Genomic DNA, 14,467 nt, shown 5'->3' with positions numbered 1-14,467 from the left:
CAAAGGAGCGGTTCTAAAAAATGTCAATGAAGCATGAATGAATGACGCATCAAAAATAGTTGAATTTTTAAATCTATGAAACCTAAAGTATTGAATTTTACTGCTGGCTGCGGGGGAATTTTCAGGGACAGCTCTGGTCAGGTGCTGGGAGCTTTCACATTTCCGACGACCTCTCACTTCGCCCACATTGTGGAATTGCAGGCGGCTATAGCAGCGGTTTCTTATGCTTTCTCCCGGGGCTGGCGTAGGCTTTGGCTAGAAAGCGATTCGTCGTATGTGGTTACAGTCATGCGATCTCGCACTAGTCGGGTTCCGTGGCAATTCATTGCTGCCTGGTCAGATTGCAAAACAAAATTGCAGGAAATACAGATTTCGGTTTCCCACGCGTATCGAGAAGGAAATCAAGTTGCGGATCGACTTGCTAGTTATGGTCGAATCAGCACGAGTGAGTGTTGGTGGGATGCCGCACCCGATTTCTGCCAACTATTGCTGAAGGATAATGTCTGGGGCAGGGCCTCATTCCGGTTTACTTAATTTTGCATCATTCTTTGATTTATTGACTATATGTTTATTTTTTCGTTCTTCGTTCTTCTTAATAAAACGGATCGGAGCATTCGCTCCCTCCTCACTTCCAATAAAAAAAAAAAAAAAAAGCGAAAATGTAGCAAATAAATTACAACTGTAAATCGTTTTATGGATAATAGTTAGAATCGAAAGCAAGAGCATGTAATCTTCAACGGCTCTCTATAAAAGGCAAATAAACCATTCTAACTTTAACTTACGTGCAAGCCAATATGTAATTCAAGAGTTTCACTTTCATGCCTTTTTCTTTTTATAATAAAGACTTAATAATACATAGCCCCATCAACCTACTTAATATCAATTAATCATTTGTAAAAAAATAAACCGCATATAGAAAAGATGTTGCACGCGTACCAACTCAACTGTAAAATTTGTCACGTCTGATATTATAACTTCATGCTCCGACCTTGCTCGTTTGATTTTTTCAATGCACTGCAACAGACATTTCGCATGTAACTTACTTCTTTGCAATCGAGTGATTTATTGACTTTATTTTAAACAAGTTAATAGTTCTATTAGAACACTTTAAAAATTCAGATGGTTAATCAAACTTTTTTGAACAAATTGATGGATAAATCATGTATTAAGCCTTTCATTTCATTTCCTCTAAATTTGCATATATATATATAGTTAGTCTCCTATTTTCTACCTCTTATTTTGTTTAAATAAAAGATGAGATTTGTTGAATATTTGAATACTTGTTCTTTTATATATTGCTTTTGCCTATATGATTATGCATATGCTTTGATTCTGTTTTCTCCATCTTTTCTTCCTTTTTTTTTTAATGTTATGTTAAAGTGATAATTAGGATAATATAACATGAATCTAAAGACAACTTCAAGTATTGTAAATGTGAAGACTCAATATTCTTCTTCTTTATGATAAAAGTTGCTTTAAGGAATTTTGCATTTTTAGGTTTCTCATAACCATTCATTTTACTACACCTCAAAGTTTATCCTTTTTAATAAAATAATAATAATAAAATAGCAAAAGTATATAAAAAAATATTGTGGTTTACCACATTTATAAATACAGAAATATGATTTAAAAATTTGTGGTATGTTTTATTTAGGTCTAATGTTTTTCCAGCCTTCTTAACTTGTCCAAATTATCTATCCAACTAATCGAATATCCTATTTACTCTCTTAACTTTATAAAAATGGTATTTCTCACCCCCCTTAACTTGTTCAAATTGGTCATTTTACCCCTCCCTAACTCATCGAATATCCTATTTACCCATTAACTTCATAAAAGTGGCATTTCTCACCTCTTATGATCCTATTTACCCCCTTAACGCCATAAAAGTAGTATTTCTTACCTTTTTATAGTGGACAATTAATAGCACTTATTCAAATTCAAATGAGTTTGAAAATATTTTTTTTAATATCAACTTTTTTATTTTGTTTTAATTTGATAATTATATTGATCCTTCATGTGTTTATTACAATAATATTTTGGGAAAGTAAATAGCCCTATGGTTTTTGGAAAAGTATCAATTTAGGATCCACGTATAAGGTTTAACGTTTAAAAAAGGGTATCAATTTAGGTCTCGATAACGGATTGCAAGGGGTGAGAAATACCACTTTTGTGGAGTTAATGGGATAGATAGGACATTCTATGAGTTGGGGGGGAGGGGGTAAATGGACAAGTCGATGGGGTGAGAAATACCACTTTTATGGAGTTAAGGGGGTAAATAGAACATTCGATGAGTTGGAGGGATAAAATGACCAATTTAGACAAGTTAAAGGGGCTGGGGGAGCATTAGACCTTTTATTTATAAAATAAAGTCTTTTAAATAACATTATGATGACAATCAATAGAATTTTTATTTTTAAATTACATTTATATATTGATAGCAGAGCTTAGGCATGCATCGGATATGGCGTCGGTTTTGGCGGTCAAGCAGTAGAAAGAAGTCCTTAATGAGTTACTACTGCAGGAGGAGATGTATTGGAGGCAAAGATCGAAGATCCTGTGGTTAAAAGAGGGGGATAAAAAAATAGTCGGTTCTTTCACAACTCAGCTTTGGCTCGGAAACGTACTCATAGAGTGGATAGACTTCAGCAAACCAATGGCTCATGGACAGACTCAATTGACGGCAAAAAGGCAGTGCCTTTGGAATACTTTACAGATATCATTCAAGCGCACCAAGACGATGAGAATTTAAACCTTGATTTTCTTAGCCCAAAGGTTACCATAGTGATGAACACAGGTCTAACAGCTCCCTTCAGTTTAGCAGAGTTCAAAGAGGTTGTATTCTCGATGCATCCATATAAGGCCCCAGGCCCAGACGACCTTAACTCGGTATATTTCCAATGCTTCTAGCCTCTAATAGGTCTTGATATTTTTACACATTATCAACTGTGGCTCCTAACGAGTAATTTCCCTCCTCATCTCTTTGATACTAATGTGGTCCTTATCCCAAAGGTTGCTGCTCCTTCACAAATGTCAGACCTCCGTCCAATCTCCCTGTGCAATGTGCTCTACAAAATTATGGCAAAGGTCCTTGCTAACAGGCTCACACAGGTTCTTCCTCTTATCATATCCAGTGAACAATTAGCATTTGTGCAAGGAAGAGCTATTTCTAATAATGTTATTGCCGCTTTTGAATTATACACACCATGAAGCGCCATATAAAGGGTCAATAACGGGATGTTACCTTTAAGATTAATATCAGCAAGGCATATGACAGAATGAAGTGGACATACCTGCAGGAGATACTGTAGAGACTGGGTTTTGATTCGATATTTACGGACTGGGTTATGCTCTGCGTCACTTCAGTTCACTACAGCATTCTCCTAAATGGAGAAACTGTGGGTCCGATTACATGGAGCCGAGGATTTTTCCAGAGGGACCCTCTCTCTCCCTACCTTTTTATTCTGTGCGCAGAGGGCCTATCCGCTCTAATGAAGCATGTTGAGATTGCAAGGTCACTACATGGATGCAAAGCTAGTCAGCACAGCCCCCGTGTCTCTCATCTCCTGTTTGCAGATGATAGTCTTTTCTTCTTCCGTGCTACCAGGGACGAATGCCTCAGGATGAAGCATATCTTATAGGAATACGAATCCATGTCAGGTCAGTTAGTAAATTTGCAAAAGTCCGGAATCTTTTTTAGCACTAATGTGCCTCCACATACACGAAATGCTCTGTAAGAAATCTTTGGAGTAACTGCACCATTTAATACGAGATGCTATTTAGGATTCCCCTCACTTATTGGCCGGAGGAAAGGAGCAGTATTTAGCCACCTGCGAGAGAGGTTGTGGAAGCGAGTGAATGGATGGCATGGAAAGTTCCTATATCAGGTAGGGAGGGAGGTACTTTTGAAATCGGTAGGCTCGTTAAATGTTATAGGCTTCTTATATAGTAATTGAGTGTGATCCTTTGTAGCACGGTGAGACCTTACATTAAAGGATAAGCATAACAAGTCATGAGATTCAAGGTTTAGGTTTTTAGGCTTCTTATATAGTTAAATGTTAGCTTTGTAATGACAAACCTTTTGGTTAGGATTGTGATCTTCACATATGTACAAGTTTATTGTTATATATAAAGGTTATTTGCACATTATTTATAAGAAACTTTGGTTATTTATACAGGTTCATAAAAGAGGTAAAAAAAAAAGACAAAATTCTTATAAGAAAATGTCATACTAATTACGTTCCAACAACAGGATTTAATACAAATTATGTCATGTAAATTATGTTACAACGACAATCAGGAAAATAAAAATTGTCATAACATTAACATAATAGCTTCATTTTAACTTGATATTTTGACAGATTATTTAAAAATGGTGTCATGAGAACATATATTCGATGACAGTTGTTATTAGATAAACCCATATAATTAGTGGTCAGATGACAGGTCGCTATTTGGTCGTTGTCATGTGAGGCTATTACGGATGACAGAACGCGACCGTCATCTGAAGTACCATCAGATGGCAGCAAGCCCTGTGATAGATTTATATCTTGCGGGATGACGGTTTTTAACCGTCATTTGAAGGGGGTTTTGGCGTAGTGTTAAGTCGAAAAAATTCTTCGATACTAATACACTCGCTCTAAAAACAAGGTAAATGAGGTACTTTCCCAAAACAACCATTACACGAAACCAACGAATGGACCGTATGGTTAACTATGGAGGCCTCATACACACTTGTAAAAGAAAATAGATGATTAAAAATGCATTTCATTTGCAAAAATGGTTTAGTACAATGTAAAAATAAAGTTACAAAAGGAAGAGTAGTAAAGAGATAAGCCTAAACACCCAAATTTGGCATCACTTCACCGTTAAATTCCAAAACTCCGAAGGGAGATCCATGTTTTCAAGGCCAGCAGGAGCAGGAAAAGAGGGATCAAATTCTGGGTAAGTCTCGGTATCATCGGGAGCTTGCACATCCACCCAAAATTGCATATCTGCATCGGGATATCTCTATCTTATTTCCTTTATCATCTTCACCCGATAAAGGTTCATTCTAACATAACCGATTTCATGGGTACTCTTCACCTTTGCCAAATGGCTTTGCTCTTCGTTAGATAGATTCTTCCGGAGCTGTGAGATATTGGAAGATTGCTCTTCATAAAAAAACCTAGAGCCTCGAAGCTTTTGCCTTTGCCTCTAGCAAGTTGTCCTCACATGTTTTCAACTTTTTGTCAGACTCAGCAAGATGAGCAGAAAAACGTGTGGTGACTTCAGCAGTTTCTGCTCGAACAGCATACGAAGCTTTCTCTAAACTGAATACTCGAGTCTCCCACTCATCACGCGCAGCTTGAAGGCGATTTTATTGATCCTTTGCACGGTGAGACCTTACATTAACAGCGACCAATGCATCTCCAAACTCATGCACAATTTGTCAATGAAGGCTTTCTGAGTCGTTCGATCTACCCTCAACATGTACCCGAGCAGCTCACATAACTGCAAGCTTAATTTTGAAATGGCCGAAGTCATCATGAAGATTTCTTATCACTTTTAAAGGCAAAGAAATTTGCTCATCCTTCAACGTTAACTCCTGTTGCAGGGAAGCAAACTTCTTATTATGGCAGGCTAAGAGCTCATGAGTCTTTTCCAAATCCATCTGAAGGCTGATTGCAAACTGATCCCTTGTTTCCAGCAATGTAATTCGGCAAATGGTCACCTTAAGGCACCCATTAATTGCAGAATTGGAAGACATTGCCGAAAAAGAAGCAGACAACTAGAAATCAGAAACAAAAAGATATAGACCTAAAGCGCAAAAAGGAAGGCAACAAACCTGAGCCTGACAGATGTTATTTATCTTAATCACCTCATGTTCACTGGCTTGAGCAAATAAATTAGTCTTTGCAGGAATTCTTGCCAATTGATTAATAGATTTGGCGATCCCGGGATACTCCAGGTGAGGTCCCGAAGGATATCTAGCTAGCCAAAGCTACGAAAAAGAAGCAGTCAAAACTAGACAAATAAACAGTTCAAAAGAAACATGAAGTTTTATTCACCATGCAAAATACTTACGTAATATGTGCTGAATTGCTCATACTGATTCAAAGCCTCTTGATATAAGGCTACTTCTGTAGGAATAAAAAAAGGCAAATCAAGGATCACCCTCGAGGCCTTTCCGCCACTAGAGGAGGTAGCAACAGTAGAGGTTACCCCATGAGCAGTAGATGCAACACGTGAGGCATTCAAATCTACGGCAGAAGAGAAAAGTATGGGGGTAAGTGGAGAAGTAGGAGGCAAAAGCTCCCTTCCGCCCAGAGCAGCTTTAGTACTTTTGGATGAAGACAGTGGAGAAGAAGGACAATTTCATTTAGCTTCTATCTTTATACCAGTCGGGGATGGAGCTTCATCTTGCAGAATTCTTCTTGGCAGAAGGACAGTTTGAGCCCTTCCATTAGCAGACTTCTTATTGGCAGAACCTTTCTGTTTTACCACTAAGATAACAACAGATTTTCCAATGGACTTTAAAGGGAATCACGACTAAGGCCCGTCCTCTCAACGATACCAGCCTCCACAATATCAGCTTGAGGATCTTTAAAGGGAACCATGACTAAGGCCCTAGACTCAGCCTCCTCCACATGTTGAGCATCTCCCAGTATGCAAATCTTCATCTTAGGTAGGGGGATGTGTGACAATTTCACGAAGCCATTGAACCGCCTGTCCTTTTGAGGACTATGATTCTCCCCACTCATCTGAGGCTCAATTTTCTCAGTGAAGTTATGTTTCTTCTCTTTAGAAGCATTCATAAAAATGGCCTCGGCAGAATTCATAGCTTTGACAGGCATCGCAATTTCTACTTCACCCCTAGCTTCAGAACTAGCCCCTTTAGGGGCATGCAAGGTTTCATCTTCATCTAAATCCATATATAAAGGAGATCTGTTCGGGGTACCAACTGATTCAACAGGACCATCATATGAAATGGGAACAAACGCTAATGGTAAGAAAGGGAAACATTAATTCCAACAGCAAAAGTGGTCGAGGTCGTGGCTGCAAACACACGAAAGACGAACATTAAGAAAATTTCATTACAAAACAAAATAACACAAAAGCTACATGATACATTCTGGAAGGGGAAACACCTTTGGTAGCCCTCAAAAAACTACTAGAATTTATGGTGGAGGGAGAAGAAGACAACCCTTAAGGAAGGCAAGTAGCCATGACCGAAGGACCATCAGCTTCCTCCTCAGCTCGAAGTCTTGCGATTTCAGCTCGCCTCGTCATAGCTTCGGCCTCTTTTGCAACACGTATTTGAGCAACCAATTAGCAAGCTAACATTTTTTACCACACATTACTCATGTTTTTTTTTGAAAGAACACATTACTCATGTTAGAGCCCGCAAGTACAGGAGTCAAAAATAAAAAAAGAGTCAAAAGAAAGCATTCATTTTTAACCTGTAAAAATACGATTATAAGTGGTTGTCCCCTCTAGATGAACCAAACCATTCGCATCCACTACTAAAAATGGCCTGCCCGTGCCCAAATGATTCACCAATTGATTCCTAGAGAAAGCAACGCGAAGACGAGTTAGAACGTTAAACATAACCCTCTCCTCACCAGAAAAGGGAGCCAGCGGTCGAAAATTCTCCGTGTCCATAGAAGCCCCATTCTAAGAGAAGTGAAAAGGGAAACCAAACGGGTAAAGGGAATCCCCTAAAATATCTCCATTCTCATCCTTGGGAAGAAAAATCCAGAACCAACGAGGCTTAAAGTTCTTATTGTTCGAAGGCTTATCATTCACAAAAGAAGGCAAATTGGTAGGACTTTTAGAAATCTATAAGGAATCATCATTTGGCCTTCAACGGGGGGGCTCCAGATATGATGAAGCAATGGGCTCGTCAGCACATACTCCAAATCCTCACAAACCTTGGACTCACCTAGAAGATCTAGCCAGCCATTAGGAGAGAGTTGTGCAGGACAGATATCAAGCTCGTGCAATACATTCAAAATATTATCTAAAAAGGAAAGACAAACCTCGTTCTCAAGAAAAATATCATAAAAACTCAGATGACCTTCAGGCGCCTCTATGATCACTTGCCTAAGAGAATGAACCTAACATCAAATGGGCAAATTCTGGAAAAGTGGAAACTAGCATAGCCAGCGAAAGCTCATCGAAAGTGGAGGGTTGTTCGAAATTTTTTAGATAGGTGGGCTTAGGTTTTTTAGGTTCTTCAGGTTCTACAACCTTAACACCTGGAGGCTTACTTTTCTTACTAGAACCTCTACCTTTACCACGAAAAGACCCCGCTCTAGCCATTGCTAAAAAAGAAAGATAGAAAACGAAGGATCAAAAGGAAAAGGAACTTACTTCAAGAAAAACAGCAATGTCGGAAGTTCAAAAACGAAAGTTAAAGGCTTAGAAGAGAAAAATATGCAGAGAAATGGCGAGATAATATAGTGACCAAAGAGAGGAAGATAAAGGGGAAGAATGAAATTGAAAAGACTTCAAGGCAAGTGAAAGGTCTCCAGCATCAAAATAAACGTTCTCATTATAAGTAGCCGCAAAGCACAAGATTCTAGACCCATCCCCAAGAAGACACGTTGGCAAAGCAAAAGGCCGACTCATTATTGATTTGAAAAGGTGACAATTCAAAAAAGGCTAAGTAACAAAATGGTCCTCTTTCAAAGAGAATTTATACAAATAGAATCCTAGAAGAATTTCTTAAAACTAAGAGGTGAGGAATATATGATATCATGCTAAATGATGTCACATGCATGACGTCAGCACCATCCTCATTACGTCCCATGATCAGACAATAAAAGCCCAAATGTATCTGCAGCAGTCTAGACTCAGTAATAACAGCCTAAGAACAACAGTGGCGGACCAAATGTACCCATGACGACCCAAGCCTAACAACAACAGCCCATTACCGCTAACAGGTTCCTAAGATCAAGGGAATCTTCCGGAATCATATGAGAGAAATGATTCCTCCCAGGATTCGTGTCAAACCCGACCTAAAAGAAGATCAGATAAGACGGTGAGACATTACCACTGACTTATTATATAAACCAGTAGCAGTATCTCTCAAATAAGAAGAAAAATCAAAGCAAAAACCAAATCCTGGTTTAAAGCTAAAATGACCAACATATGTCATTTCCAGCATAACTTTCTCATACGGAGTCCGATTAAGATGATTCAAAACCCCCTGGAAACGTAAGATAAAAATAAAGAACTTTCATTTAGGACTCCATGACAGATTCGGCCTATATCTGGTCGAAAAATGCATCACAAGGTTCAGGTACGAATCTGATTTTCCAACATCACCTAAATAGACAAAGTGTAGTCAGTGTGGGCAATTTCATTCAGGTGAAGGCAGAAAGAGAGCATTACAGTGTTTTCAGTGTGGCGGAAGTGGTCACTTAAGGAGGGATTGTCCTACAGGGAGGACAACTGAACCACAGAGACGAATTATTTGTTATGAGTGTGGTGAGGAAGGACATGTACGTACTAGTTGTCCTAAATTGAACAGAGCTGGAAGGGGTAGAGGATTACAGACTGACAGAGGAAGTAGAGGTAATTTGTTTGGGAGAGGAAATTATCGGGTAAACCCATCGAATTAACTCCAAATTTTGCCTATAACACCAAATAAAAATCACACATCCAATAATTATAATATATATTAATGTCTAGGTATAAATTCTAGAAATTGCGACACGGACGTGACAATTCGGACTCCTTAAGGCGTAAGGAATCCTAGAATCCTAGCTCCATAAGTATTTCTAAAGAGATATCTAACCCCAAACCTAAATAAATACTATAAATAGTAGAGTTGGACAAAAAACATGAACAAATCGGTAACCGGTCTGAAAACCGGTAAACTGAACTGGAAAAAGCGGTTAACTGAACCTACGGTTTTTGTTTAAGGTTAAAAAAATAGTCTGGGTTCGTTTTCGTTTTGGGATGTTTAGAAACTGCAGTTTACGGTTGACCAAATCGTTTAAAATATATGTATTTAAATATATATATATACTTTGTAATTACATACAAAATAAATACAAATTGTATACTTAAAATCTAAGATAGACACTTCGTAATTACAAAGTATATACTTAAAAAAATTATACTTTGTAGTTACATATAAATTACTATTACATACAAATTATATACACATTATATACTTAAAATTATATACAAATCAGTATACTAACTTGTTATACTATATTAAGTACTTAACTTATACTATTTTTATTCTATTCTAATTTTTATCTTGAAATTATGTATATTTTAATACCATTTATAAATTTAGGTTTGGGTAAAAATTATGGTTAATCATTGATTTTTTTATAACCATTGAGAATTGGTTAAAAATCGTTAACCGAAAAACCTAACCGAAATTAATGGTTAACCGTTCGTGCGGTTAACCAATATGTATGGACCGATTTCTGTTTCAAAGGTTAAAAAATCGATAGTTTTAGTTCACTTAATTTTTTAACCTTATGGACCGGTTAACGAAACCGTGCCCACCTCTAATAAATAGACAAGTATTGGGACACGGTTCGGTACGTTAACTACTATCTCTAAAACCTATGCTTACTCTTTAATTCGGTCCTAAATCACAAACTGACTTAAACATCCGAATGAATTTGCCGCATTCCGACTCTGTCTGACCTGCATACTGTTTTGTAGGTTCACTACGACGTCGGATTATCATGGTCTTGACACATAAATATATATATAATTATGTTATATTAAAGTTAAAATTATTTTTATTTAAAAAAGTTAATTTCACCTTTAAAAAATAAAAACTGTAATTTTTTCTAAAAACAATTTTCCAACTTTTAAATCAGTTTCCCATCTAGTCAACAACAGAGATTAGGCACATAATTAGCAGTGTTTTCAATTCAATTTTAGTGGGACGCAACCAAAATTGCTGGTAATGCAGGTAAAAAACATTTAAACAGATCAATTGTGAAAAATTAGTCACACACTATATTGAAAATTAAAGCATGAGATCAACAAATTGATTTATTATTTTTAAACATGCAGTTAGGAAAAGAAGAAGCAGTAATTTAATATTTACAAGCATTTTACCTTTAAACTAAAATTTCAAATTCAATTAAGAATGTAAATTATTAGAATCATTAATTAGATTTCTAAGTGAAGAAAAAATTCAACTGAATTTTAATTTTATCTTAAAATCAGACGCTATAATTATTTGATATGGATTATAATAATATTAGTATTGATTTGAAATGAATTTAGAAAAAAATCTTATAATTGAATTGATGATTTTTATTTAGTGTTTTTTTTACCTTAATTTTTTTTTTTAATTTAATAACATGATTGATTGATGATACTGGTGGTTTAAGGTTCCGACTAATTTTAAACTTTAGTTGAAATAGTTAAATACGTGCTATGTGAAATAATATTGATGTGATGAGTGTTTTTTTTATAGATAATATGTAGGGTTAAGGTGCAAAAATACCGCTAACGTTTTAGATCAGGAGCAATTTTATCCCTAACGTCTAAAATTGTGCAATTTTACCCCTAGCGTTGGAAGTCATGAACAATTTTACCCCTAACGTTGATAAATTGGATCAATTTCAGACACTATTATAAAAACAGATATTTTTGTTTCTTATTCTGCACCAATTGTATAACAATTCGTTTAAAAAAATGATTTCATATTTTTATAATTTAATAATGGAATTGTAGATTAATATTTATAAATTCGGTGAATTTTTTTTTTGTCTAGTTCGTACAAAAAGACAATATATTTTTTCATTTTTTTTCACATCCCAACATATGCTTGCGATCTGTTACTGATACAATGACGCACATGTGAAGTGTAAATGGGAAAATTCATGACCGAGAAGACACTTTGATCAGTTATTTCTCAAATTGAACCAATTTATCAACGTTAGGGGTAAAATTACTCCTGACTTCCAACGTTGGGGGTAAAATTACACTATTTTAAACGTTAGGGGTAAAATTACCCCTGTCCGAAAACGTTAGGGGTATTTTTGCACCTTAACCCAAATATGTAAATAATAAAATAATAACAATAATGGTTGATGAGATAGGATAGGATAGTGTTTTTAGGAATTAAAGATGTTTTAATTAAAGGCAATAAATAATCTAATCGTACGTTGACATTAGCATGCGTGAGTCTATTATTCATAAAATCCATCATACCTATAATTAATTATAACATTTTATTTTCATTTCTTTTTCCTTTTCCCAAATAACCTTCCCCTCAACTCAACCCTTATTATTAATATTTTAAGTAATTCAAAATAATTTTAACATTATTTTTAACTATTACCTGCTACTCTCTGTGATGATCTCCATCAACTAATATGCCAATACTGGTGGCAGATGAATGATAAACGGGGACTCGGGTTCAGACATCTCCAATCTTTCAATCAGGCACTATTAGCCAAGCAGGTGTGGCGGATAATTGACGGACCCGACGCTCTATGCTCCCTCATTTTTCGACACAAATACCTTCAGGGGTCTAGTTTGTGGGAGGTGAACGCTCGACCTACTGATAGCTACATATGGCGTGGGTTGATAGGTGTTCGGAAGATTCTGTTAGTGGAAGGGGTGTGGAGGGTGGGTGTGTGACGGTGCACATATCTCGATCTTACAGAACATATGGGTCCTGAGTTTGAGCTGCTTCAAGTCGCTGAGCCTTCAGACACTCCCACCTAATCGAACTGTGAATTCCCTAATGGTGCCCGGTTTCCGTAGGTGGAATGCACATTTGGTAAGGTTGCGCTTTTGGGCGTCTGATGCTGAGGCGATTTTACAGATCCCACTGCGGCAATCGTCTGATGGAGATAAACTATTCTAGACAGACTCGAGGGATGGCTCTTACACTACCAAGTCGAGTTACAAAACGACTCTGAGTCTCAATGGAACGTGTAGTTCGCTTGCTGATTCGTCTTTGGGGCCGAATCAGTTCTGGAAAGCGCTATGGAAGTTGGCAATCCCCCCAAAGTAGCTCATTTCCTATGGGCGTTTTGTCATGAAACAACCCCATGTCTTGTCAACCTTGCCCTACATCTTGTGCGTATGCGGATATATGGAGGGCTCTATGCTACATATTTTTAAATTTTGTAGGTCAGCCAAGGCGGTATAGAAAGCCTCGTGCTTGCCAGCTAAGGTACACAAGTTTAATGTTATCTCATGTCTGGAGTGGTGTATTTTGTCCAAAAAGGCTTTTAGTGAGGGTGATTTTGGCTTATTTTACACAACCCTTTGGATGCTCTGGTACCAATTCAACCGCGTCTCGCATTTAGGTCCGCAGGCTGGGCTATTAGTGACAGCGCTCTTGACAGGGGCTCAAGCTGCTCTTATCGGTTGTTGGCCATCAGACAGAAGGGAGGTGCCTTGTGAGGCTGCTTCACGGGAAATCTTGGCAACAGAAGGAGAGACAAAGTTGAACTGCGATGCTGCTCTACGTGAAAATGGCTCAAAGGGAGCGGCGGGATTCATACTTCGGCAAATGAACGGGACTCTATTGGGCTATGGCTATTCTGTTATCGAATTTTGCTGGTCGGTCCAGCACGGAGAACTCATGGCCATCTTATCGGGTATGCAACAGGCTCAGAATTACGGAACCCAACGGCTACTCGTATCGTCCGATTGTCAGAATGCAATCTCTGCAATCCTGCGGTGCCAAAATATCACTTATATGGATGTCATTATCTAGGACATTTGGGCGGTTGGAGAGACATTCAGGTCGGTCCGCTTTGTTTATGAACCTTGACAACTCAATACAGTCGCGCATCATTTGGCCAAATGGGGCCTTAATTTTAACAAAATTAAGTTCTTCCTAGAGGATTTGCCCAGTTTTATTCTTTTTGTATTGCTGTGAACAATTGCTAATTTCTCAATACAAGTTCATGCATTCATAAAAAAAATAAATATTATTTTTAATTTCATTTTTCTTCCCTATTGACTAATTAATTGATTTAACTCTTTTCGAACCTTAAGAAGTTTATTTTATGTTTATACCTAATGGGAACATGGTCAGCTCGTGCATTTGTTTAAAAGTCTAGAGTGATTTAATCATCTGAAGTGTTCTTAGCTTTTGTTTAGAACAATACTTTATCATTTCTAGAAGAATAGAAATGAGACACTGAGTTGTTCGGTTATAGCACTCAGAGGTAGAAATATGATTGAGTAGAGGAATATGGGAAGGTACTCTTGTATACTCAGTTGCTATTGTAAAAGGTTTGTGCTCTACCTTTAAAGAGCTCAGTAGAGGATTCTGAAAAGCTCGGAAGGAATTCGAGGGATTGGACGTAGACGGAGAGGCCGAACCAAGATACGTCTGCTGAGTAATATCTTTCTAACCCTTAACTCCTTTATATATTGCTTGCTAAAATACTGCCTAGTAAAACACTAAAACGAACATACGCTGAGTTGAGTGAACTGAGGAGCTGAGTTCAGGAATAGACTTAAGTGATATCTC

This window comes from Euphorbia lathyris, chromosome 2 (genome assembly GCF_963576675.1).
Source record: "Euphorbia lathyris chromosome 2, ddEupLath1.1, whole genome shotgun sequence".
Lineage (NCBI taxonomy): Eukaryota > Viridiplantae > Streptophyta > Magnoliopsida > Malpighiales > Euphorbiaceae > Euphorbia > Euphorbia lathyris.
This window is presented reverse-complemented; position numbering follows the sequence as displayed.